This window comes from Anser anser, assembly GCF_964211835.1.
Source record: "Anser anser genome assembly, chromosome: W".
Taxonomy (NCBI): domain Eukaryota; kingdom Metazoa; phylum Chordata; class Aves; order Anseriformes; family Anatidae; genus Anser; species Anser anser.
Genome location: NC_139731.1, coordinates 6,130,239 through 6,158,025, shown reverse-complemented (window position 1 = coordinate 6,158,025; position 27,787 = coordinate 6,130,239). Strand labels below are relative to the sequence as shown.

Sequence of the window (27,787 nt, the reverse complement as noted above, 5' to 3'; positions counted from 1 at the left end):
AAAAAATAGAGCAAAGCTGCCTCCTAGAGCTTGAATTTATTTTGTTTGGAAAGTTCAGCTTATGAGCATTTGTGGTGAGATGATCCTTTCCTCAAGTATGGCATGGAACAATAAGACAATAGAATGCATAGAATCATAGAATATCCTGAGTTGGAAGGGACCCACAAGGATCATCGAGTCCAACTCCTGGGTCCCCAAAGGACCACCCAAAAAATCAGACCATGTGTCTGAGAGCATTATTCAAATGCTTCTAGAACTCCAGCAGGCTTGGTGCCATGAGGTCCCCCTCAATCTCCTCTTCTCCAGGCTGTGACTTCAGTCCAAGTGACTTCACCTGCTCCTCATACGTCTTGCCCTCTAGACTCTGCACCATCTTCATAGAACTCCTTTGGACACTCTCTAATGGTTTTATGTCCTTCTTATATTGTGGCACCCAAAACTGTATGCAGTACTCAAGGTGAGGCCGCACCAGCGCAGAGTGGCATGGGACAATAACTTCTCTCAACTGGCTAGCAATGCCGTGCGTAGTGGTTTTACTCGGGTGGGCGGCCGAGCTCCACCATAACCGCTCTCTCGCTCCCCCTCCTCAAACAGGAATGGGGAGAAAATACGATGAAAAGGGCTCAAGGGTTGAGATAAGGACGAGGAGATTGCGCAGTAATTATTGTGATGGGCAAAACCGACTCAGCATACGGAGATAGTAAGATTTATTACCTATTACTAACAAGCTAGAGAAGTGAGAAAAAAAGGAAAGAAACCAAAAGCACCTTTCCCCCCATCCACCCTCTTCCACCTCCTCCCCCGAGCAGCGCAGGGAAACGGGGGAATGGGGGTTACGGTCAGTCTATAGCGCTTCTTTGCCACCGCTCCTTCTTGGTCACTCTTGTCCCCTGTGCTGTGGGGTCCCTCCCACGGAATACAGTCCTTGCTGAACTGATCCGGCGTGGGCTGCCCACAGGCAGCAGCTCTTCAAGAACTGCTCCAGATATGGGTCCGTACCACGGGGTCCATCCCTCAGGAGCAAACTGCTCCAACCTGGATCCCCCATGGGCAGCAGCTCCTGCCAGGTCACCTGCTCCTGCGTGGTCTCCCCTCCACGGGCTACAGGTCCGACCCAGAATCTGCTCCGGCAGGGGTCTTCCACAGGCCGCAGTCTCCGTCGGTGCAGGTCCACCTGCTCCACCATGGTCTCCTCCACAGGCTGCAGCGTGGAACCCTGCTCCACCATGGTACTCCATGGGCTGCAGGGGGACAGCCTGCTTCACCATGGTCCTCACCACAGGCTGCAGGGGACTTCTGCTCTGATGCCTGGAGCACCTTTCCCCCTCCTTCTTCACTGACCTTGGCACCTGCAAGGCTGTTCCTCACTCCTCTCACTCTACCAGCTGCTGTGTGGCGCAGCATTTTTTTTTCCCCCTTTCTTAAATATGCTCTCACAGAGGCGCAAAACAACATCACTTATGGGCTCAGCTCTGGTCAGCAGTGGGGCCCTTACCAAACATGGGGCAGCTTCTAGGTCCTCCTCACAAAAGCCACCCCTATGACCCCCTGCTACCAAAACCTTGCCACATAAACCCACTACAGGAGTCAGGGATGGCAAAGTACTACCCCACCAGTCAATCTCCTTCTCTGACTCCCTGATGCTCCTCAGCCTGCCCACCTCCTCCCAAAGCTCTGCCACCAGGTGAAGCAGTTATTCAACCTGAGCACACCTCTCACAGCTGTGCTTGCTACTGCCATCCTGTAGTGGCCTAAGAGAAGGGCACACCCAACAGCCTGTTACTTGGGTGGCAGCATGTTCCCCCTGAGCTCTGTCTGGGAGACTGCATTGGTTGTTGTGGGTGCCGAGCTCCGTGAGACCATGGCCTTCTGTCAGGTGGATACCATTACTCCCTGAGTGAGCTGGCCAAACTTCAGTGCCCTCCCTGAGTAAACAGCCACACTACACTCTGTTCACCACACTCCTGGTTGCTTGGCTCTGCCCAAGCCTCAACAGCGGCTCTCGTGAGGGCTGCCGGCTCTTGTCAGCTTGCTCAAGCGGCCTCGATGCAGGGAACCCCCCTGCACGCAGCAATTTCCTGCTGCACTGCAGAACGCATCTGACCCAGAGCTGATTGCCTCGGTTTACATAACATGTCTGCATGACCAACTTATACAAAGAAATCTGTGATATTATAGCATGGTGGTTCTTAAAGATAGCAATGGACTATTCACAGATGATACATAGCTGTGCTGACCCACTCAGTTGCTTGTGAATGGTTGTCCTGGTTCCAGTTAGGACAGAGTTAATTTTTCCTCATAGTAGCTGGTAGGGTGCTGTGTTTTGGATTAGGATGAGAAGAGCTCTGATAACATGCTGATGTTTTAATTGTTGCAGAGCAGTGCTTACACCAGGCCAAGGACTTTTCGGCTTCTCGCTCTGTCCTGCCAGCGAGCAGGCTAGGGGTGCAGCAGGAGCTGGGAGGGGACAGACCCAGGACAGCTGACCCAAACTGGCCAAAGGGGTATTCCATACCATCTGACGTCATGCTAAACAATATATAGGGGTGGCTGGCCGGGGTGGGGAGGCCGGCTGCTCGGGGATAGGCTGGGCATCGGTCAGCGGGTGGTGAGCATTTGCATTGTGCATCACTTGTTTCTTACACATTATTATTATTAATACTATTATCATTATCACTATTATTATTATTATTGTTATTATTATATTCCTGTCTTAATAAACTGTCTTTATCTCAACTCACCGGCTTCACTTTCCCGTTTCTCTCCCCCATCCCAGAGAGGGAGGGGGGAGGGTGAGCGAACGGCTGTGTGGTGTTTAGCTGCCAGCCGGGTTAAACCACAACAGTCCTTTTGGCGCCCAACGTGGGGCTCGAAGGGTTGAGATATCGACAGATTTGACCTGAGTGTGTTAAACCAAAATTGGTATAAGTATTGGACCTGCTTAATAGTTCCTAGTCACGATGTTGATTGCCTTAATCTCCAGTCTGCTGTGCCTGTTTTCCAAATTGAGTTTTATAGCGCGTTACTTTCTGTATGTGCTCCCTGTCATGCTGTTTATCCTTTCCGGGCCCTGGTTTAAGATTGTTATGGTACTGTGCGGTGTAACAATGGCTTATGAAATGATGAGATTTCTGGTCACGACTCTAACCTGGTATTTGTACTCAGCACTGACGTCGACTCTATACTTTGGAACCCATATCTCGGAAACTATTAGCAATTACACCTATTGCCTGTTTTCGTCAGGGAGCCAATCTGTGAAGGGGCCAGGGGAAGACGTGTTTCCCTACCTGTTCACTCTCCCTTTCTCCTTCACCACCCTCTTATCCCCTGAGCTAGTTACAGTGGTTCTCCAAGATGTTGAATATCCTTGGGATACTCAGACCAGCCTGCTCTTGTTTTTATGTCTCCTGAATGCGCTTCAGGTTTTGTTGAGGGTTAAACAACTACTTAGGAATCTCATCCGGAGATCTGTCTTGAGGCGGGATAGTTGGGAGTGGCAGGGAGTGTGGGAGGATATGGGCAGGTTTCTAGAGCAGTGGTCACCTCCAGTGTTTTGGACATTCACCCCTGAACAACTGCAAAATCCTAAAAAGCTGGCAGAATGCTTGAAAAAAAGGTGTCATGACTCTGGCAGTTCCAAAGTGACACAAATCACTGTAGCGTGCTGGGGTCTGGCTTGTGCCTATCGAGCTGCAATTGATGCTACTAGCAACCTAGCGACAGCTCCTGCAGCCGCTTCAGCTCCTGCAGCCGCTCCAGCTCCAGCTCCTGCAGCTGCTCCCACTCCTGTGTCTGGGTCAGAGAAACGAGCTGTAGCAGTGCAAGTTGACCCCGCAGAGGGTATTCCAACCCCTGTGGCAGACCCTGTGGCTGGGTCAGAGAAACGAGCTGTAGCAGTGCAAGTTGCCCCTGTAGACAAGGTGAAAAAATGGTATAGAGACTCAGGTCGTTTAGAACGCAGACAGTCTTCTGCTAGGTCTGGGCATAGTGAAGACGAGGCTGGGCCATCAAAGGTGCAGGAGGATGAAGATGAGGATGAGGATGTTGAAAAATCAACAGTAACTACCCGAACCCTACACCAGCGTGAGCTACGAGATGTGCGAAAAGATTTTGGTCGCTGTATAGGTGAGCAGCTTGTCACCTGGCTGCTCCGGTGCTGGGACACCGGAGCCAATTATGTGGAATTAGAGGGCAAGGAAGCCAGGCGGCTGGGATCCCTTGCTAGGGACGCAGGCATTGACAAAGCAATTGGAGATGGAGCACGATCTCGCAGCCTCTGGAGGCGTCTCCTGTCAGCTGTGCAGGAAAGGTATCCCTTCAAGGAAGAACTTGTATGTCTACCAGGCAAATGGACCACCATGGAGAAGGGAATTCAGTACCTGAGGGAATTGGCCGTACGGGAAGTAATTTATAAGGACCTAGACGACGCACAAACATCCAAAACATCCACAGATACAGATGAAGTCCATTGTACACAACCCATGTGGCGGAAGTTTGTACGGAGTGCACCATCATCATTGGCAATACTAACCTGGAAAGAGGAGGAGAATCCCCCAGTGAATGAAGTGGCTAAATTACTCCGGCAGTACGAAGGAAACCTCTCCTCTTCCCTACAGGCCTGTGTCTCGGCTGTGGAGAAACTCTCTGAAGAGGTCCACCAACTTAAAGAGAATTTATCTTCCCCTCCACCTGAACGAACCAGTGTCCACCAGCTAAAAGAGAATGCTTTGGAGAAACTTTCTGAAAAGATCCACCAACTTGAAGAAAGATTATCTTCCCCTCCACCTGAACGAACCAGTGTCCACCAGCTAAAAGAGAATACTTTGGAGAAACTTTCTGAAAAGATCCACCAACTTGAAGAAAGATTATTTTCCTCCCCACCTGTACAAACCAGTGTCTCAGCTATTAGGGGTAAACGTTCATCTATGCAAGGAAGACAATATGGTGGGCACACACACCGCGCCACCCTGTGGCTTTACCTACGTGACCATGGAGAGGACATGAGAAAATGGGATTGAAAATCTACTGCGACCCTAGAGGCACGGGTACGTGAATTGCAAAAGAAAACAATTGGGAAAAAGGGTTTCTCTGAAAAGTTTGCTGCTCCAACTTCCAGCAGGCAGTCCTTTAAACACAGAAACGAAGATTCTGACCAGGACTAGAGGGGCCCTGCCTCCAGCCAGGGGGAGGAAAGGGACAATCGAGTTTATTGGACTGTGTGGATTCGATGGCCTGGCACGTCAGACGCACAGAAGTATAAGGCTTTAGTAGACACCGGTGCACAATGTACTCTAATGCCATCAAGCTATAAAGGGCCAGAGCCCATCTGTATTTATGGTGTGACGGGGGGATCCCAGCAGTTAACTGTATTGGAGGCTGAAGTGAGTCTAACCGGTAATGAGTGGCAAAAGCACCGTATTGTGACTGGCCCAGATTTTCCGTGCATCCTTGGCATAGACTATCTTAGAAGAGGATATTTCAAGGACCCAAAAGGGTTCCGCTGGGCTTTTGGCATAGCTGCCTTGGAGACAGAGGACATTAAACAGTTGTCTACCTTGCCTGGTCTCTCAGAGGACCCTTCTGTTGTGGGGTTGCTGAGGGTTGAAGAACAGCAAGTGCCGATCGCTACCACAACTGTGCACCGGCGGCAATATCGCACCAACCGAGACTCCCTGAGTCCCATCCATAAGCTAATTCGTCAACTGGAGAGCCAAGGAGTGATCAGCAAGACTCATTCACCTTTTAATAGTCCCATATGGCCAGTGCGAAAGTCTAATGGTGAGTGGAGACTAACAGTGGACTATCGTGGCCTGAACGAAGTCACGCCACCACTGAGTGCTGCAGTGCCGGACATGCTAGAACTCCAGTATGAACTGGAATCAAAGGCAGCCAAGTGGTATGCCACAATTGATATCGCTAATGCATTTTTCTCCATCCCTCTAGCAGCACAGTGCAGGCCACAGTTTGCTTTCACTTGGAGGGGAGTCCAATATACTTGGAATCGGCTGCCCCAGGGGTGGAAACACAGCCCTACCATTTGCCATGGACTGATCCAGTCTGCGCTGGAGCAGGGGGAAGCTCCTGAACACCTGCAGTACATCGATGACATCATTGTGTGGGGTGACACTGCAGAAGAAGTTTTCGAGAAAGGGAAGAAAATAGTCCAAATCCTTCTGAAGGCCGGTTTTGCCATAAAACAGAATAAAGTTAAAGGACCTGCACGAGAGATCCAGTTTTTAGGAATAAAATGGCAAGATGGACGTCGTCAAATCCCAATGGATGTGATCAACAAAATAACAGCTATGTCTCCACCAACTAGCAAAAAAGAAACACAAACTTTCCTAGGTGTCGTGGGGTTTTGGAGAATGCATATTCCAAATTACAGTCTGATTGTAAACCCGCTCTACCAAGTAACCCGTAAGAAGAATGCTTTTGAATGGGGCCCTGAGCAACGACAAGCCTTTGAACAAATTAAGCAGGAAATAGTTCATGCAGTAGCCCTCGGGCCAGTCCGAACAGGACCAGATGTAAAGAATGTGCTCTACACCGCAGCCGGGGAGAATGGTCCCACCTGGAGCCTCTGGCAGAAAGAACCTGGGGAAACTCGAGGTCGACCCCTGGGGTTTTGGAGTCGGGGATACAGAGGATCTGAGGCCTGCCATACTCCAACTGAAAAGGAGATATTGGCAGCATATGAAGGAGTTCGATCTGCTTCGGAAGTGGTCAGTACTGAAGCACAGCTCCTCCTGGCACCCCGACTGCCGGTACTAGGCTGGACGTTCAAAGGAAGGGTCCCCTCTACACATCATGCAACTGATGCTACATGGAGCAAGTGGGTTGCACTGATTACTCAGCGGGCTCGAATAGGAAACCCCAGTCGCCCAGGAATCTTGGAGGTGATTATGGACTGGCCAGAAGGCAAATACTTTGGGATATCATCAGAGGAGGAGGTGGTCCGTGCTGAAGAAGCCCCACTGTACAACAAGCTACCAGAAAATGAGAAGAAATATGCCTTGTTCACTGACGGGTCCTGTCGTATTGTGGGAAAGCATCGGAGATGGAAAGCTGCTGTATGGAGTCCTACACGATGAGTTGCAGAAGCTGCTGAGGGAGAAGGTGAATCGAGTCAGTTTGCAGAAGTGAAAGCCATTCAGCTGGCTTTAGATATTGCTGAACGAGAAAAGTGGCCAGTTCTCTATCTCTATACTGATTCATGGATGGTAGCAAATGCCCTGTGGGGGTGGTTACAGCAATGGAAGCAGAACAACTGGCAGCACAGGGGCAAGCCCATCTGGGCTGCGGCATTGTGGCAAGATATTGCTGCCCGGGTAGAGAACCTGGCTGTAAAGGTACGCCATGTAGATGCTCATGTGCCCAAGAATCGGGCTACTGAAGAACATCAAAACAACCAGCAGGTGGATCAGGCTGCTAAGATTGAAGTGGCTCAGGTGGACCTGGACTGGCAACATAAAGGTGAATTATTTATAGCCCGATGGGCCCATGACACCTCAGGCCATCAAGGTAGAGATGCAACCTACAGATGGGCTCGTGATCGAGGGGTGGACCTGACCATGGACACTATAGCACAGGTTATTCATGATTGTGAAACATGTGCTGCAATCAAGCAAGCCAAACGGTCAAAGCCTCTTTGGTATGGAGGACGATGGCTGAAATATAAATATGGAGAGGCCTGGCAGATTGATTACATCACACTCCCTCAAACCCACAACGGCAAGCGCCACGTACTTACAATGGTGGAAGCAACCACCGGATGGCTGGAAACATATCCTGTGCCCCATGCCACCGCCCGGAACACTATCCTGGGCCTTGAAAAGCAAGTCCTATGGCGACATGGCACCCCAGAGAGAATTGAGTCAGACAACAGGACTCATTTCCGAAACAACCTTATAGACACTTGGGCCAAAGAACATGGTATTGAGTGGGTGTATCACATCCCCTATCATGCACCAGCCTCTGGAAAAGTTGAACGATACAATGGACTGTTGAAGACTACACTGAAAGCAATGGGTGCTGGGACATTCAAAAATTGGGATACGCATTTGGCAAAGGCCACCTGGTTAGTCAATACCAGGGGATCTGCCAACCGAGCTGGACCTGCCCAATCAAACCTGTTACGCACTGTAGAAGGGGATAAAGTTCCTGTAGTGCACGTAAGAAACATGCTGGGTAAAACAGTCTGGGCTACTCCTGCCTCAGGAAAAGGCAAACCCATTCGTGGAATTGCTTTTGCTCAGGGACCTGGATGCACTTGGTGGGTAATGCAAAAGAATGGGGAGGTCCGGTGTGTACCTCAAGGGGATTTGATACTGGGTGAGAATAGCCCATGAGTTGAATTGTAGTATGTTAATTATTATATAATACTGTATGTCATCACTACCATGATTGCTATATATCATAGATGAAAATGGTGATTAATTACAAGGTATTGGAAAGAGTGTAACCTGAGCATGACATAAATGGTATGGAATAAGGGCTGGATATCTGTCCTGGTTCCAGTTAGGACAGAGTTAATTTTTCCTCATAGTAGCTGGTAGGGTGCTGTGTTTTGGATTAGGATGAGAAGAGCTCTGATAACATGCTGATGTTTTAATTGTTGCAGAGCAGTGCTTACACCAGGCCAAGGACTTTTCGGCTTCTCGCTCTGTCCTGCCAGCGAGCAGGCTAGGGGTGCAGCAGGAGCTGGGAGGGGACAGACCCAGGACAGCTGACCCAAACTGGCCAAAGGGGTATTCCATACCATCTGACGTCATGCTAAACAATATATAGGGGTGGCTGGCCGGGGCCGGGGTGGGGAGGCCGGCTGCTCGGGGATAGGCTGGGCATCGGTCAGCGGGTGGTGAGCAATTGCATTGTGCATCACTTGTTTCTTACACATTATTATTATTAATACTATTATCATTATCACTATTATTATTATTATTGTTATTATTATATTCCTGTCTTAATAAACTGTCTTTATCTCAACTCACCGGCTTCACTTTCCCGTTTCTCTCCCCCATCCCAGAGAGGGAGGGGGGAGGGTGAGCGAACGGCTGTGTGGTGTTTAGCTGCCAGCCGGGTTAAACCACAACAATGGTCTAGACAATGTCCTCCTCAGGGATATGGATTGACTATTCACCAAACGATAGCTTGCTGTTCACGGACCAGCAACCTTCTAGAAACACACCTGGCACTCTTGTATTATCCTATTGGTCAGATGACCAAAAGTCACAGCCCTATAAGAGTAGCTCCCCAACTCGAGCTCAGAGTAGCTCTTGCTGGCTGGTCCAGGGGTTCTACCCTGTGAGGGAGACAGCTGTGACTTTGTGATGGAGAACATGAGAGGCTGACAACTTTCCCGACTGTTGCTTATTGGTGGGTAAAACTAATCATTAATGTTATTGTGCTTTACCTACATGGAAAGTGGCTTTTCCCTTTCATTTCTCCATATGCTTAGATTGCTCACTTTCCACTCAGAGTTAATTATACTGGTAATCAGTGTGTGTAGTTATAATAAAAACCATCAAACTTAGTTGGTGATTTGTTGCCATTTTATCATCTGATATCCAAAGAACCTGTTTGTCCTGTCACATTTGTGGGATTTTTTGGTGTTGTCAGTAGGATACCAGAACAACCTTCCTTGTCTTGTGACAGCATTATGGTCCATGACTGCGTCTATCTAACTTATTTCAACCAAGGTCCAAATGTTTAGTACAAATACAATACTGCCTCCTGCAATGAATCCTACCAGCCAAGACTATAAATTTTTCTAACTCAGTAATGAGCCAGATTTATATTTACAAAATCCTCCTAACCGGTTTGAAGACTGGGACTTCCTGGCCTAGCTGGTACTTTGGTTTAGACTGAGTTTAGTTCTAGCACACATCCGGTAGAAAAGGAGCTGTAAAAGAAATCTTGTTTCACAAGTGTTGTGGTTTTACCCTGCTGGGCAGCTGAGCTCCACCACAACTGCTCTCTCACTCCCCCTCCTCAAAGAAAAAGGGGGAGAAAATATGATGCAAAGGGCTCAAGGGTTGAGATAAGAACAGGGAGATCACTCCACAATTATGGGCAAAACAGACTCAGCATATGGAGACTAAAATAATTTATTGCCTGTCACTAGCAGACTAGAACAGTGAGAAAGTAAAAGCAAACTAAAAACACCTTCCTCCCATCCACCCTATTCTAGGTGTCCCCCCACAAGCAGTGCAGTGGAAGAGGGGAGTAGGGGTTGTGGTCAGTCTGTAATACTTAGTCTCTGCTGCTCCTTCACGGTCACTTTCTTCCCTGCTCCAACATGGGGTCCCTCCCACAGGATCCAGTCCTTCCCGATCTAATCCTGTGTGGGCTTCCCACAAAGAGCAGCTTTTCAAGAACTGCTCCAAATATGGGTCCATACCAGGGGGGTCCATCCGTCAGGAGCAAATTGCTCCAACATGGGTCCCCTACGGACAGCAGCTCCTGCCAGATCACCTGCTCCTGTGTGGGCTCCTCTCTACGGGCTACAGGTCTGGCCCGGAGTCTGCTCCAGCAGGGGCTCTCCATGGGCTGCAGCCTCCTTCAGATCAGATCCACCTGCTCCACCATGGGCTTCTCCACGCACTGCAGTGTGGGGATCTGCTCCACCATGGTTCACCATAAGCCACAGGGGAACAACCTGCTTCACCATGGTCCTCTCCACAGGCTGCAGAGGAACTTCTGCTCCGGCACCTGGAGCACCTCCTCCCCCTCCTTCCTTGCTGACCTTGGTGTCTGCAGGGCTGTTTCTCACTCCTTGCTCTCCCAGCTGCTCTTGCACAGCGTTTTTTCCCTTTCTTAAATATGCTTTCACAGAGGCGCAAACAATATCACTTATTGACTTGGCTCTGGACAGCGGTGGTTCCCTTTTGGAGCTGTCTGAAACTAGCTCTTATCAGACATGGGGCAGCTTCTTGACTCTTCTCACAGAGGCCACCCCTGCAGCCCCCCTGCTACCAAGCCCTTGCCATTTAAACCCAATACAACAAGAACCAACAGCATTTGGTCATGTTATTAGCTTCTTTTTCAGCAACAGGGTTACCAGAAAGAACATGTGCGATTCAGCCTGTTATTGTTGGTATTAGTTTTAAAAGTTTAATTCCACCTCCCCACAGTGCTGTAATATAGATCCCATAGCACACAATCCAGCAGAAATAGTGGAAATTCAGGGAAATGCAAGGTATTTTAAGACAGCAGAATAAGATGGGTTACTCAAACAGTCATTTTTTATGACAATGTTGATATTATCAAGTAACTTACATTCTATATCAAGTTATTTTAAATGTGTTTAATTTAGAAACATAGAACAGTCCAGGTTGGAAGGGACCTCGAAAGGTCGTCTGGTCCAAACTTCTGTGGGAAAAGGATGCTTAGATGAGATTATCTAGCACAATGTCTCATCACATCTTCAAAACCTCCAGTGTTGGGGACTCCACCATGTCCCTGGGGAGGTTGTTCCTGTCACTGATCTCACTGTAAAAAATTTCTTTCTTATATGAAGATGAAAGATCTCCTTGTGCAACTTGTACCTCTTGTCCGTTCTCCTTTCCATGTGACTCCTGAAGACAGAGCCTCTGTCTTCTTTGTAGCCACACTTTAAGTACTGGAAGCCTGAAAGAATCACAGAATCGTAGAATGGTTTGAATTGGAAGGGACCTTAAAGATCATGTAGTTCCAACCCCCCCCCCCCCCCGCCATGGGCAGGGATGCCACCCACTAGACCAGGTTGCACAAAGCCCCATCCAACCTGGCCTTGAACTCTTCCAGGGATGGGGCATCCACAACCTCTCTGGGCAACCTCTTCCAGTGCCTCACCACCCTCAGAGTAAAGAACTTCTTCCTAATGTCTAATCTAAATCTACCCTTTTTTAGTTTAGAGCCATTCCCCCTTGTCCTATCGCTCCACTCCCTGACAAAGAGTCCCTCCCCAGCTTTCCTGTAGGCCTCCCCTTGGGTACAGGAATGTCGCTATAAGGTCTCCCCGGAGCCTTCTCTTCTCCAGGCTGAACAACCCCAACTCCTTCAGCCTGTCTTCATAGGAGAGGTGCTCCAGCCCCTTGGTCATCTTCGTGGCCCTCCTCTGGACTCATTTTAACAGGTCCACGTACTTCTTATATTGGGGGCCCCAGAGCTGGACACGGTACTCCAGGTGGGGTCTTACGAGAGCAGAGTAGAGGGGGAGAATCACCTCCCTCGACCTGCTGGCCACGCTTCTTTTGATGCAGCCCAGGATACAATTGGCTTTCTGGGCTGCAAGCACACACTGCCGGCTCATGTTGAGCTTCTCATCCACCAACACCCCCAGGTCCTTCTCTTCAGGGCTGCTTTCAGTCCATTCTCTGCCCAGCCTGTATTTGTGCTTGGGATTGCCCCAGCCCAGATACAGGACCGTGCACTTGGCCTTGTTGAACTTCACGAGGTTTGCACAGGCCCACCTCTCAAGCCTGTCCAGGTCCCTCTAGATGGCATCCCTTCCTTCCAGTGTGTCAAGTGCACCACACAGCTTGGTGTCATTGGCAACCTTGGGCCATCTGTCTAAAATGTCCATTGAGTTTCTTTAGTTCATGACTTAGGGCTCCATCTGTCATTACAACCTTTCAGGGCAGAAGAGATGTGTGGAGAGGCAGGAGCAGTTTTATCTTGGCATTGCCCACACCCTGTAGCCTGTTACCTCTCTGGTGGGGACAACAGTCACCTCGGAGGGCAGCATGCATCAGCCAGCCCAAAGATGTCGCTTCTTAAGTGTACCGTGCCTAAAAATAAATGGCACTTCAGCTACGGACATCAAATAGGTCAAGGGGTGACAAAAGCCTCGTGTGCAGAGGATGCTGCTCCCCAGGGTATTAACACCTCCCCCAGCAAAAATTACTTCTGTTCTTGCTAATGAAAGGCAAAAGAGGAATTTACTTGGCCTCTGAAGAACACAAGCAAGGCAACTGCACGATACCTTCAAGAATATCTTGAGGAACTTCACAGTGTCAAAGCAAACCATTAAACTGATCCTGCAATGAACACAATAGCTCTCAGATTTCTTATTGCCTTTGAAAGCCACAAAGAAGTTGTATTAATTCATCTCACTCTGAATATAAGAAAGAAAATTCAAGGCTTCTTTTAAAACCTAGATTCAAATCCAATTGCTAGATATGTGATAAAAATAAACCAGAAGATATTTTGCTAAGCTTTATCCCCAGGAGATAAAAAGAGAAACAATTAAGGCACTTGATATGACACATAAGTAAGCAGAAATGGTTCCTGACTGGCACTCAGGCCCCATTAAGATTAAACAAAATATATTGTAACTGAGCAGCACTAGATTTTTTTTTTCCCCTGGGGCTTAACATAAGCCTCTGGATTTTTAAATTACAATAGCCTTTTACTTCCTTCAAAGGTTATAGGACTTTTTGGCTGTACTGTAAAACACTGCTGAAATGCAACACTTAAATGTCAGTATAAACAAATGCATTCAAATAGATTATTCTGAGGTAAAACCGAGCCAAAACAATGGCTGCTTACTCACAAAATTAGTTTTTAATAACTTAATACAGTGCAAAACCCTAAAACACATTGTTAGCTCAGTTACTCAGAAGAAAAATGTAACTAATACAGTATTTACTGTTGCACAAAGGCTCCGTTACATATGGGGAAAACAAGGTCTAGCCATTCTTGCTATGTGGGAGATCTCAGCGTTACGAAGTGTTTGTTTTCCACACAGAGATAACCTTTTCAGAGATATACTTTGGCTCAAAGGGAAGGGATCCTACAGAATTCAGTCAACACGTATTAAGTGACAACCCACAGGCTGGAGTTAGAACAAAGGCTCTGTATCATGAGCCAGCCACATTAAAGGAAAACTGCATTCAGTTATACTACAGTAGCTTAGCCAAGGAAATCTGGGCTTTTTCCACTCCTGTGTTTCTTTAGAACAATATTCTCCCTTTCCCTATGCTCTGCTTTCTTATTCCAGAACATAAGCAGCGCTGGAAACATCCCACAAAAAAAACAGTTGCACTTGCCATCTACCTGGGCTCCCCATCTCACAACGAGGAGCATGTAGGCCATCTTCACATTTCTCAAACACTGAAGAGTTCATTTCTGACACAGAGCTTTAAAAGGAAAAGATGTTTTCAAGCCCAGCAAGCATATAAGCAGTGTTTTCAAAATTCATCTAAGCATCAAAAGATGCAATGCCCCCTCTTGACTTATGTATGCTGTCCTTGGTTTTGTACCTTCTTTAAGAGCCTCAGAGGTCTGTATCAAAATAATAAAAAAGGTTCTGTGTTCACAACTGAATTACGTACTGCCCGAAAGGATACTTCAGATCACTCCCAAATATGAAAGAAAAATAAAGTCATTGCCTGCTTTCCTCAAGGTTGTGCAAAAAGACTCAGCTACCAGCCTAACAGCCTCAGATTCAGTTTGTAAGTGTGGCAACGTCGATGTTTGGCACAACTAGATTGACCGCTTCCAATTGATATTAAAAATTCTTGCTAGACTGTGACCAACGTTGTCTTTGCAGGACATTTTTCAAGCTAAGCCAGAGCCTGCACTGCAAGTCTGAAGTTCTGTGCTCTCTCTGCTCTGTGCATCTCTATTCAACCTCTTCTGATATTCAGACAAAGTTTTCAACAGAGATATATTAGTATATTTTTCTATTTATGTTTCCAAGGACATGCTCAGGAATAAAAGATCTATTGTTATGAGCACAGTGAATGCAATGTTAGCTAAAAAAGCAGCAGAGCCCAACAATAATGGATTAGGAAGACAGACAATAAATACATTACTGGTAGCAACACATTATATCAGAGCTCTCAGAATTCCTCAGCTTTCATTTCAGACAAAAGCTAATGACATAAATGCAAACGAAACTGAAACAAACAAAACCCACCACCGCCAACAAGAAAAAGAAAAACAACCAACACACCCCAAAACTCACCTTCTAGACTCAAACTTGCATTTACAGTTCAATTAGGAAGTCATGCAGGCTTAAGAGGAGGCATGGAGTACACACGATGCTAATGCCAAGCCTGAAACACACCCATGGATACAGCTAGCTGCTCTTATTAATTCCCCTTTAAAAGAATCATTGATGATAAGACAAGATGCTACCAACTGACCACCTGCTCTTCAGCCAAGGCTGACAGTTAATCCAGGTCAAAGGGCAACGTGTCAAAATAGACACAAGGATGTTCCTTAGGAAGAAGAGTTTCACAGATTGCCAGTGTCAGAACCTTAGGCACAGCAGACTTAGGCAGAAGGTGGACATAAAATTAAGGATCATAGTACCTTGCTATTTCTGTTCAGGGATAAACACCCTTTTTGATTAAGATGCCATTTTTTTTCCCTGCAGTTACCAAACAATCCACACTTGCCATTCTGGAGATGGAGATGTCCCTTGCCCTAGTTGTCAGGCATGGTCAATGTCTACTAGGATGCTTACATGAATAATAAGGTAAAAATAAATAATAAGGTAAAAATAAATAATAAGGTAAAAATAAATAATAATGTATTTTATTAAGAACATTAAATTTTATTAAGAATATTAAAACTGCACAGGGAACTTTATTACAGAACTGTTTTCAATGTTGATATTATCAACAGGCCTAAAAGCAAAATCCTAGAACACAATTCACGTAGAAAAAGAGCTACATGTAAAAAGCTACAGATTTTCTCTACAGTGAGAGGAGCTATGTGTTTTGAATAAACATTTTAAACAGAAACTAATTTATTTACTATTTCCGTTAGCCGCTATTACAGATTTGCTATGTTGCTGATTAGAAAAAACACTGCCAGGAAGCGTGAGAAACTAAGTTGTGTTTTTGCAGTCGAACGTGTTTTCGAAGTAGAGTGTGTTTTTGCGGTAGAAAACTAACCTTCTGTATTCAAAGGTAGTTGTGTAGTCATAACAAAGAGAAATGCTAAGTAGATAAGTGGACAGTAGAAGGCCTCACTGTTCCAAAACAGAAGCTTGAGAAAAACAGGATGAACAGTGTGTGAACAGTAAATAAACAAAGATCACAAGTTCTCAAAACATAAGAAAGGAGAAAAAAAAAAGGAAAAAGGAGAAATTAAAGGGTCGATCAAAAAAAATGTTCACATATATGGTATAGAGGAGCGTTGAGTAGCTTGTGAACCTGTAGTACTCAGCCAATGAGGAAACAGGGGAGGTAATGAGGTGTCGGGTAACAGGGAATAAAAGGTTATGATATGTTTACTATAATGCGCTCCTATTGGCAGGATGCCTGCCATTGCAATCGCGAATAAAATAGCTTCACAGAAGATCCTGTCGGAAGAAAATTACTGAGAGTTTTCTCACAATTTGGGGGCTCGTCCGGGATCTTGTCGCCTACCAGAGAGTTCTTGCCACCACAGACAGGAAGGTGCACCCCGCTGATTTCAGCGGTCCCGTCGATGGTGGTGGGTTGTCTTGGGATGGCCAGCAAAGGACCGAGACCGTTAATCTGAAGACAGGCTCCGCGAAGCATTGGGGAGAAGGAAGGCCAGCACAGACACAGCACAGACACAGCACAGACACAGCACAGACACAGGGATTACTTCTGATAACCCGGACCGGGAAGCCGTGCACGGACCAAGGCAAGGGAAACTTTACCGTATATTGCCTCGGGTTGGGTTTGGGGAGACTCTTGTGTGGAGTGTGAATGAGACACACTTTTAGTGCAAAGCAAGTGTGGAGTCCCAATCTGCGAGGTTCTGTAGTCCCGCGAGGGGACGAACCAAGTCCCCTCGGCCAGAGAGGGACGAAGCAAAAGATAGACAAGCAAAAGAAAGTCTCAGGGGGTTTGGGCCCTTAGGTGTACGGTACCCCGAGCACGGTGAGGTGAGGTGCTCAGCAGTACACCCACCTCTGTCCTAATCCTAGGTGAAGGCGTGTGGTACCCTGTGGGTGGTAAAGTCCACAGCAGCACGTCAGGAAGAGACGGGGATTAAGGGTTCCAAGAGTCAGCAGGGTGGGGGTGGAGACCCCGGGATTGTGCCTAAAGATAGTCCTTTGGAGAGAATGATAAGGATTTGGAAAAACAACCCAAAAACTAGGGAAAAAGATTTTAAAAAAATAAATAATTAATTAAAAATGGTTAGGTATTGTGTACTTGTCTGGCCTAAAAAGCCAATAAAAGGAACTTCAGTATTTTGGCCAAAATATGGGTCTGATGAAAATTCAGGCTTGAAATTTCTATGTAAACAATAAGACTCCTTTTTCGGAGGAGGAATCAAGTTATGCTCCCTATAATCCTAATATTGCTCCGGAGGCAGCGGCAGCTGCTCCCGGAGGGGAGACAGGGACTGCAATTGACACTGTTCCTGGAGAAGTCGTGCCGTGGAGCAGCGGGAGTGGAGGCTGGGGGGGGGGGGGGGTCCGGTGGGGCCTCGGGGCCATGCAGGGGTGCCGCGGGGCTGATGCCACTCCCCCCCTTACCAGCAGAGAGTTTAGGAGTTTTAAGAAGGAAATGAAGTCTTTAATTGAGGGCCTAGCAGAACAGTCAAATCCATTTCTAAGGCCTAATTTGTATTCCAGGGGGGAAACGTCAATCTTGAGTAAGTTATTCCCTGGAGAAGAATGTTTAGGAGGGGAATAGAGGAGGCAGCTATGCAAGAATGGGAAAGAACTAACCCCGCCCCCCCCATATCAACAGTAATTCCAATATAGCAGAAATATCCGCTTATCTAACTGCGATAATAACAACCCACAACATAGAAATCATATGAGAGACTCAGGGTCAGAATTAGAAAGTACTCGGGGATGAATCCTGAGGACCCGGTAGCCCAAGGGCTCTTGAAAGTTCGTTTTGTGATTAAAGCCTGGCCAGATAAGCAGAAAAAGCTCCAGAAGGTGGGAGGATGGAGTGAACAGTGTGGGTAATATGAAGGTGTATGCCAGGAGGGGAGATGAGAAGGAAAAGCATAGAGTGAAACAAATGGTATTCACAGCGTACTGGGTAGTGAGGCAGAGGGGGAGATAGAGGGCCCAGGATGGAAAGGAGAGGAAGAGAGACGGAGGAATAGCAGGCAAGGAAAGCTACCTGTGTTGCAGCCTAAATCCTAGCAGGGACAGGCTTTGAGATGTTTTAAGTGTGGCTAGGCCAGCCACTTCAAATAGGAATATCTGGAGTGGAAGGAGGAGAGATTGCTGTTATAAATTCAGAATAGGGGAGTCGGGGCTTCTCAGAAAGCTAGTTCCCTGATAAATGAAAAAATGTACCTCACTGGGTGTTATAAATGACTGAGTCCCAAATAGGATTACAATCAAAGTTTACAATTTATTAAATGAATAGAGGCAAGCAAACAGCGCTGGGTGCGCCGGGAGTCTCTGCTCCACCGGGACGCACACCTGTTACGTAAGGCGGCTGGTTTTTATGCTCCTAGGCTAATACATATTCATTACTACTTCTAGAAGAGGCAGGGTTATTATAATTGGTTTCCCGAATCCGAAGTCCTCCCAGGTGCGCCTGCTTATCAGTCTCTGTTAGTTTCTCGGGGGCCGCTCGGACAGGGAGGCTCATATTCTTCCTCCTTATCTAGTGGTCTCTTGGCCGGCTGTCAGAAGTTACTGCACGTCCGTGCAGAGTCAGCAGTTTTTCTCTGAAGAAATCCCTTTGTTCTCTTCTCGCCTAAACCCAGGCCTCAATGTTAACCCTTCACACCCCTTAGTGGCACGAATTGCTGGACTATTCCTTATAATTCCTCCCTTTTTTTTTTTTTTTTTTAATATCATCAATTCGTGTCTCTTCTTCAACTTTTGTTAGTAGCAGTTGGATTTCATCAGTCAGTTCTCGGGGTGTCCATTTCTTAAGCATCATTATCGACACATCACCTTTTCTCTCCCAAAGTCATCACAAATTGGGTGCTATTTATTATCCGCCGTATCAACAACGTAAAGCAAGGTATCATACAAGGTATAAACAATAATGTCATTACACCACATAAAAATAGCATTCTTTTAACCCATGGTCCACCGGGCAACCATGAAAAGAAATCCCAATCCATACCCTTCCAAGTTTGTACTGGGACGTGGGCTAGCTTTTTAATTTCTTTTGTTATCTGCTTAACCACTTTTCCATTATCATCAATTTGTAAACAACAATTAGAATCGTTCAGTTTTCCACACACTCCCCCTTCTTCTGCTAGTAAATAGTCTAAGACCATTCTATGTTGAAAGATAGCATTCCTCATCTGAGTGGATTGATCAGCCAGAAGATCCAAGGTTGTCGCTGTTTGATTGGTTACAACTTCGAGGATAGCTTGCGACCTAATTATTCGGTTCAAATTATAAATAGGTTCTCGGGCTCCTGATACCAACTCATTCGGGTTCCAGGTAGCTGGCCCATAATGCTGTATGATTCTTTCAGGAGGCCATTCATCCTTTCCCCTCTTTTGGGCACTATCCCCGGATAAGGAAGATCGTTTTACTCTGTTCAGGTCATCATATAATCTTATTCCTAAATGATTTCCTTGTGTTTGTGACAATAAAAAGAACAAGGGTCTTATGTACCCCACATAGCATATTCCCGACCAGTTTCCGGGTAGCCTCTTGTAAGCATGTTTGCCACACACCCAATAATGTCCCTTTAGGGCCCACGTCCCGTTTGGAAAATGACCATCCCATCCATCTTTACCCTTTGGGGCGTGATAATACAGAGTGTCCTTGTTACCGAGTGGTCCTGTTACAATGTCTGCCCCTTTGTACTCGTATATGCACGCTTCCAAGCTCCCACGTTGGGTTTCCACTTACAGTCACAATTCAGTTCTCTTTGGCGACCTGTCATATTATAAGCCTTTTTCGCCGTCCAATCTTGAGAGTGTGGGAAGCGCCTTCAATCATGGGGTTGGGCCCGCTTTCAGAGCTTGTGTTACCATTCAGCCCTTCAGGGTGATCCAGCTCCTGGAAAAACTAATCACAATTTTATTATGGGTTTAAAAGGTTCTCATGTTATTTTTCTCAGGACAAACTGATCTTGGTGTGGGAGAAGTCCGGTCGAGGCACTCTCACTCGGCGGTCAATACCCATAGGGGTTGCCTCCCTCGGTAGACCATACACGCCGCAGTGGAGGGTCCTACCCCGGTCTTGCCTTCTCCCTTTCCTCCCTCCAGTCTTGTCCTCTTTATCCAGTGCCCTTAATTCATGCAGAACCTCATTGCTGGGATATCAGTTCCTCTTTAGTCTCAGTTTCAGTTCCCCAGGAGTGGACTCAACCCTCCAGGCTTCGGTAGTTATTGGTCCTTTTATTCTGGATGCGTGGGTCCAACCCCTTTCTGCTGTTCTCACAGCTGTTTCAGTAGTAAGTAAAACAAGGTACGGTCCCTCCCATCGGGGGTTCAATGATTCTTCTCTCCAGGTTTTTATTAAGACCTTGTCTCCTGGTTGTATCTTATGAATAGCAAATCCTAAAGGTGGTGTCTGAGTCATCATCCCAATTTCTCTTATCTCCTGTAATCTCCTTCCAATGGTAATTATGTATTTCTGGATACTATGATCCTCAACTGCATTGTTCCCTAGGGGCATCCCTTGAGAATAAGGCATACCATATAACATTTCATATGATGATAATCCAGTCTCACTGTGTGGTTTAGTTCTTATGTTTAAAAGTGCCAATGGTAAGCATTTCGTCCAGGGCAGCTGTGTCTCGATCATTAACTTAGCCAATTGTTGTTTTATTGTTTGATTCATCCTTTCTACTTTCCCTGAGCTCTGTGGGTGCCACGGAGTGTGGTATTCCCACTGAATACCTTTCAAGGGGTACATCCTTCAAATCTTTGTGGCTGGCGTATGTTCGATTATTTCCACACAATTGTGTTCCAACGGTCCTTCTTCTGGAACGGTTCCTAGAAATACTGCTGGATATAACAGGTTAGTCGTTTTCAAGGTTATGTCATCTTGTTCAGTTAGGATTGCCTGATATTTCACCATCCAGCTGGGTGATAACCAGTGCCCCCCCCCCCCCTTTGTTCCAAAACGGTTGTTACCATATGTGGTCCAAAAACTTCAATATGTTTTCCCATTTGAAGGCAAATAATTTTCTACTATCTTTATCAAGAGGTATGCAAAAGAAGGCATCCTTTAAATCTATCACGGTAAACCATTTATATTTCCCTTTCACAGATGTTAACAATGTGTAAGGATTAGCTACTACCGGGTGAATATCCTTTGTTATTTCATTTATTGCTCTAAGATCTTGTACAAATCTATACTCGCCATTCGGCTTCTTTACTGGAAAAATTGGAGTATTGTATTCCGATTTACATTCTTCCAGAATCTGATATTTGAGAAATTTGTCAATAATTTTCACCATTCCCGTGCCTAGCTTCTATCTTAAGTGGATATTGTTTGATTCAAACAGGTTTGGCTCCTTCCTTTAATTCCACCTTTACCAGTTATGCCAGTTTCGACTTCCCTGGTACATCTGTTTTCCGTACTGTTGCTATAACTGCATTTTCTACTTCTCTTGGAATATTAACAAAAGGTTTATCTTTGATCATTAGGATTTGGCCTACTTTGGACTCAGGTACCTTCATTATTAATTCTCCATCCTCAAAGGTTATTGTTGCATCTAATTTGGCTAATAGATCCCGTCCCAAGAGTGGCATCGGGCATTCTGGTACATACTAAAATTCATGGGTTAGTTCCTTACCCCCAAAACGCAAATCAAGGGGTTGTAAGAATGACCATTCCTCCTCTTTCCCTGTGGCTCCAATTATTGTAGTTGTCTTAGTTCCTAATCGTCCTTTTAAACTATTTAACACTGAATATGTTGCTCCTATTACATTTACAGCCTAATTAACACAGAGAAAGAAGCTCCCATAACCAACAAAAAATTCAAGCCTGTCTTCGTTTCCTAGCTTTATTTCAACTAGTGGACCTGCTAGGGTAGATGCCCCAGGTCCCCATCATTCCTGACTGTTGTAAGTTTGTCCTGCAGCCTAAGACAATTTCTTTCTGATATCAGGGGCTGATTGCCCTGGAAAGAGGCTAGCCAGTTGCCTCTCTCTCTCTCTCTTTTTTTTTTTTTTTTTTTTAAGCCAGGTCCATTTTTTTTTTTTCATTGCATTTCAAAGTTGGTCCAGAAATTCAAAAACTCCATAAATTCCATAGGGGTTTCTTTTGGACCTTGTTGGAACAGATTCTCAATTCCCAATAGCCAATTTAACCAGATTTTAGTATTTACATAATTTCCGGGGTGATTAGGGTCTCAGTGAGGGGGTCGGTCAGGGGAATGCAATCGTTGAAAGTTCCCTGAGCGGTCCCATTGGCAACCTGAGCTCACACAGGAACTCAGGTTGTTTCAAGAGTTAGCTGCTTTTCTGTTTCCACGACAACTCTCTCGGACCGATCACGGTCCCCCTGCCCCAGAGGGCTCACACCCGCGATTTAGAGATCTCAGCCTCGGGTTGAGACGGAACTATTAACATTCCTACATCCTCTTTCCCTGCTCATTCAACTTCAAACAGCTCTGTTAAATACTACATGCCACACAACCTTTAACACCTCCAACAATCCTTTTAACACTTCCTTTATCTTTCTCCAGCCCGTACTTTTCTAATGCCAACACCAAAGGCTCAGTCAGGGGCCAACTAAATTCCAAACCTTTTCCCTCCAACATGCTGAAACAACATATCACTATACAACATTTCATCCTATTTTCCTTCTCTCCTCAAAAACATTAATTGCAAGACACTGTTATAGTCGATTGATCCATAAAGTGGCCATTTAGTTTATATAGTGGCCACCATTGATTGCAATACTTAGTGAAAGTCCTCTTGCTTTCTGTGCCCCCCATTTCTAACAATATCCTTCCAATGTGCCAATATGCACCCAAGGAGGCTTTTTTTTTTTTTTAGGACGTCTTTTTTTTTTTTTTTTTGGATTTTCCCCTTTTCCTTGATTTCCCATTCCCTTTTATTTATTTATATTAGTTACTGTCCCTTGTTTCAATTTCCACGCAAACCTTTTTATTGCAGGTTTTTACTATCTTTTCCTAATCTTCTTCCCAAATGTCCCAATTCTCTGGGATTAAACTCTTCTTTCCACATACAAACTTTACTATTTCAGATTATTAATGAGCCCCATTCCAATCATAAATCCGCAGGACTTCGGAAAAACACCTGAAGCACTCAGCCTTCTGTCTTCTAGACAAACAATAACACCTTTTCCACAAAATTTACATTTCAATAAGACCGAATTTCAAGCCAAATGCTAATTTTTCTCATGCACTTTGTTAGTAAGCCTACACAAAACAAGGAATCACTCCTGTGTATCTGTCAAGATGGGGGTTTAAAAAGGTATTGAGGCCTAAATAAATTCGCTCTCCCCCTTCTTACCAAATTCCCAGGGCTCAGGCCCGAACCACCGAAGAAGTGACTCTCCGTTCTACCACTTTGATAATCAGTCAGCCCCTTCTCCCCCGATACTTGGGAAACTGACCAAACACCACCGCGAATATACCCAAACTTCTAAACTGTTACTTAGATAATGCTCCCACCTTCCTCCTTGACACAGTCAAAACACTTAAGAACAGAATAGGATTACAAGATGCACCACCGGGGGTGGATTGTTAGGATATAGAGGTGGTAGGTTATCCAATGACTCCCATTCATCATCTTTTTCTTTTTCCTTTTTTTTTTTATTTTTTATTTTTTTGTTCTCTTCTTCGTCAAACTTCTCGTCTGCTTTTAGTGTAAATATTGAGGCTGGAAAAGGACGTGAGATCCTGATCCATAATCCTGCATAATCACTTTCCTCCTGGCTAAAAGGTTCCTTTGAATTAACATGTATATTTAAGGCCTGGCAAACCCAGTCTTCAAAGGATCCGAAAACGGGCCAAAAGACATGTGGTCTTAAAGGCTCCTTTGGCCATTCTGTCATACAATACTGAACCATTTTTAATTTACTTTTTTCCTTTTCTGGGGCCCCTATCGTTCCAATTTCTAATCATTATCCCTAATGGACTTTCTGGTGGTATGTCTGGTAATTTGCTCCCTTTTCTCTGGTCCCGGGTCTTCAATTTTGTCTGACCCATCTAGGAATTTTACTGTGGCAATTCCTACAGCCCTTGGTTGCCTTAGTGAGAGTGTCTTGCAGGGGGTTTAGGACCTCTCACCCACCCACGAATCCTACAGGAATCGCTTCGGTCCTTCACCGGCCAAGTCCCTCGCGGGAGATTGGAACCGCGGTTAGAAGACCTCCACAATCGCTTCGGAACTACGTTCCGTCTCAGTCACACTCTCACACACACAGGCAACCGAATCCCACCCAACCAAACGGTATACACATTAAATACTTACGACTCCGTCATCTTCGTTCGGATCTTCGCGCGCAGAATTACGGGCAAAATATAGTGCTGCAGCCGGCAAAGGGAGCTCATAAAAAAATCTAAATCTTTGCTTGCCCTTATTCAGGTTCAAGATGGCATTAGCCCCGACCTGACTCGAACAGGAGCCACCAAATGGTGGGGGCGCCCCTCCTAGATCAAGTCAGAATTCAGGAACCAAGACCATCCCGGACGAGCCCCCAATTGTTATAAATGACTGAGTCCCAAATAGGATTACAATCAAAGTTTACAATTTGTTAAATGAATAGAGGCAAGCAAACAGCGCTGGGTGCGCCGGGAGTCTCTGCTCCACCAGGACGCACACCTGTTACGTAAGGCGGCTGGTTTTTATGCTCCTAGGCTAATACATATTCATTACTACTTCTAGAAGAGGCAGGGTTATTATAATTGGTTTCCCGAATCCGAAGTCCTCCCAGGTGCGCCTGCTTATCAGTCTCTGTTAGTTTCTCGGGGGCCGCTCGGACAGGGAGGCTCATATTCTTCCTCCTTATCTAGTGGTCTCTTGGCCGGCTGTCAGAAGTTACTGCACGTCCGTGCAGAGTCAGCAGTTTTTCTCTGAAGAAATCCCTTTGTTCTCTTCTCGCCTAAACCCAGGCCTCAATGTTAACCCTTCACACCCCTTAGTGGCACGAATTGCTGGACTATTCCTTACACTGGGGATCACTACAATTATCGTTGCAGGCAAAACAGACTTAGCATAGGAAGATTAATAAAATTTATTACCTATTGCTGATGGGTTGAAGCTGAGAGAAACAGAGAAACAAGCTGGGGGCACCTTTCCCCGTCCACTCTCTTCCACCTCTTCCCTGCCCTGAGTGGCGCGGAGGGGCCGGCTGTGGGGGCTGCCGTCAGTCCATGGTGCTTCGTTTCCACCGTTCCTTCATGGTCACTCTCCCCCCTGCTCTGTTGTGGGGTCCGTCCTGCACGGTGCCGACCTTCCTGGACTGGTCCTGTGTGGGTTTCTCCACGGGCAGCAAAAAACAGGCTCTTTGGGAGCTGCTCCAGGTGTGGGTCTGTGCCGTGGGGTCTATTCGTCAAGAGCAGGTTTGTCCAGCTTGTGACCCCCTGGGGTCCACTCCCCCACCAATCACCTGCTCCTGAACGGGCTCCTCTCCGCGGGCTGCAGCAGGGAGATGTGCTCTGCCTTGGGACACCATGGGCTGCAGGGAGGGGGAGTCATCCTGCTCCACCAGGGGCCTCTCTCTGGGCCACATGGGGGCTTCAGCTCTAGCACCTGGAGCGCCTCCTCCCCCTCATCTGCACTGACCTTGGTGTCTGCAGGGAGGTTTCTCACTCCTCACTCTCCCAGCTGCTGTTGCGCAGCACTTTTCTTTTCCTTTTATTGGATGTGCTCTCACAGAGGCACAAACTGCATTGATCACGGCTTGGCTCTGGGCAGGGGTGGGCCCCTTTGGAGCCAGCTGAAACTGCCCTTATCTAACACGGGGCAGCTGCTGGATTCTTCTCACAGGGGCTGCCACTGCAGCCCCCCTGCTACCAGAACCTTGCCATGTGAACCCAATACACTGGGGCAGCTAGATCACTGCTGGCCTGTAAAGTATCAGGGATTAAATTAACTAATGAAACCCTAAATGTGATGGGGGTAGAAGGGACTGGGATAACAGTGCCAACTTTGGGGGATACCAAGCTGAGACTAGGGATAGAATGATCACTGGGCAATTATTGTATGTACCCAAGGCAGGGACTAACTTGTTGGGAAAGGATTTCATGATGAAATTGGGCATTCAAATAGTAAATTGTTAGACTGGAATAACGGTGTTATTAATGGGGTGCTCTCAGACCCTGGGAGCAAAGATATATTCACCTTTGACTGGAAAGACCCTGAAATGGGGTGGAAGCAACAATACATATGGACAATTTTACCTCAAGGGTTTACAGGGCCACCGATTTATTTGGGCAAGTTCTAGAACAAATTTTGGAGCAATTCCAACCTCCCTAGGAGGTGTTACTGTTACAATATGTGGATGATCTTTTATTGTCAGGACAGGAGAAAGCAGCTGTGAAGGAAGCCACTAACAAGCTATTCAACTTTCTGGGAAAACAGGGCTTGAAAGTACTGGAAAATAAATTGCAATATGTAGAAAGAAAAGTCACGTATTTAGGGCATCTAGTGTCTGAGGGGGAATGAAGAATAAATCCAGAGAGGATTCAGGGAATTGTTGAGCTACCCCTACCCAAAACTAAAAAGAAGTAAAAAGTTTTAAGAGAAAGTGGGTTTTAAGGAATTAGGAGTCACGAAGTCCAAAGGAAAATAGATACTCCCTGATGAAATGCTGAGTAAAGTGATGGGGCAAATATTAACTGTTTTGCATCAAGAGGGTCATTGGGGAATTCAACCAATGTGTGATGCTGTGCTATGGAAATATATATGTGTAGGAATATATATATAATCTGGCTGAACAAGTTTGCAGGAGTTGTGTAGTATGTCAAAAGGTAAACAGGAAAATTATCTGCAGTCAGACCAAGGGGGGCGAGAACCAGGAATTCAACGCTTCCAAAATGTACAGGTAGATTTTACAGAACTCCTTAGAGTAGGTAGATTTAAATACTTATTAGTCTTGGTCGATCATTTGTCAGGGTGGGTGGAAGCTTTCCCTTCAGTATCTGCTACTGCGAACATAGTCACTAAAGTAATTCTAGAACAAATAACTCCCGGGTATGGAATTGTTGAAAATATTGACTCTGATCAAGGAAATCACTTTATGTCAGAAATATTACAAGGGCTAATGTGGACTCTAGGAATCAAGTGGAAATTTCACACTCCTTGGCATCCTTCCCCTTCTGGAAGGGTGGAGAGGATCAGACAGTAAAGAAGCAATTGACTAAGTTCTGGAAACTCAGCTTCCCCAAACGAAGTGCTTACCTTTGGCACTTCTGTGAATTCAAACTGCACCAAGAAAAGATGTGGGAATTTCACCATAAGAAATATTATTTGGATTGCTGTACCTGGACAAAGGGAATGAATTACCTCAGTTTGAGACAAAAGATGCTTTTCTTAAGAACTATATACTCGGGCTGTCATCCTCTCTGTCATCTCTCAGTACCCGTGGACTGCTAGCTCAAACCCCACCCTTGGAAGTCCTGATCCATCATTCCGAGAAGGAGATTGGGATCTGATGCGAACATGGAGAGAACTGAAACTGCAACCTGAGTGGGACGGACTGTTCCAAGTGCTCCTGACTACTGAGACGACAGGAAGAACGGCTGAGAAATCTCATACTCATACCTGGGTAAAAGCGTCGGTTAACCCTGATACCTGAGAGAGTGCATTAACAAAGACTTTTAAGGTTAAAACTGTTAAAACTATCTGTTGTAAACCTTTAACTTCTCCTTAGAAGACTTCTTAATGAATTAATGAGTAAAAGGGATTGAATTACACAGAACTGGAGTGTTTCCAGGGAGCACTCCCT

The 27,787-nt window shown here is 46.1% G+C and overlaps 1 long non-coding RNA gene and 1 pseudogene across 3 annotated transcripts in view; both read right to left on the bottom strand.

The window, feature by feature from the left end:
- Positions 1-27,787, bottom strand: part of LOC310888710 (arrestin domain-containing protein 3-like) — a 494,161-nt pseudogene that overhangs the window by 425,960 nt on the left and 40,414 nt on the right. The gene's annotated exons all lie outside the window — the stretch shown is intronic.
- On the bottom strand, positions 18,270-27,767 carry LOC310888715. Of its 2 annotated transcripts, none has more exons than XR_014576085.1 (2): positions 25,080-27,767; positions 18,270-20,865 (listed from the first exon to the last, which is right to left on the bottom strand). It is a non-coding gene; the product is annotated as an uncharacterized lncRNA (long non-coding RNA). The 2 variants fall into 2 exon arrangements; XR_014576086.1 differs by lacking the exon at positions 25,080-27,767 and adding an exon at positions 24,310-25,073.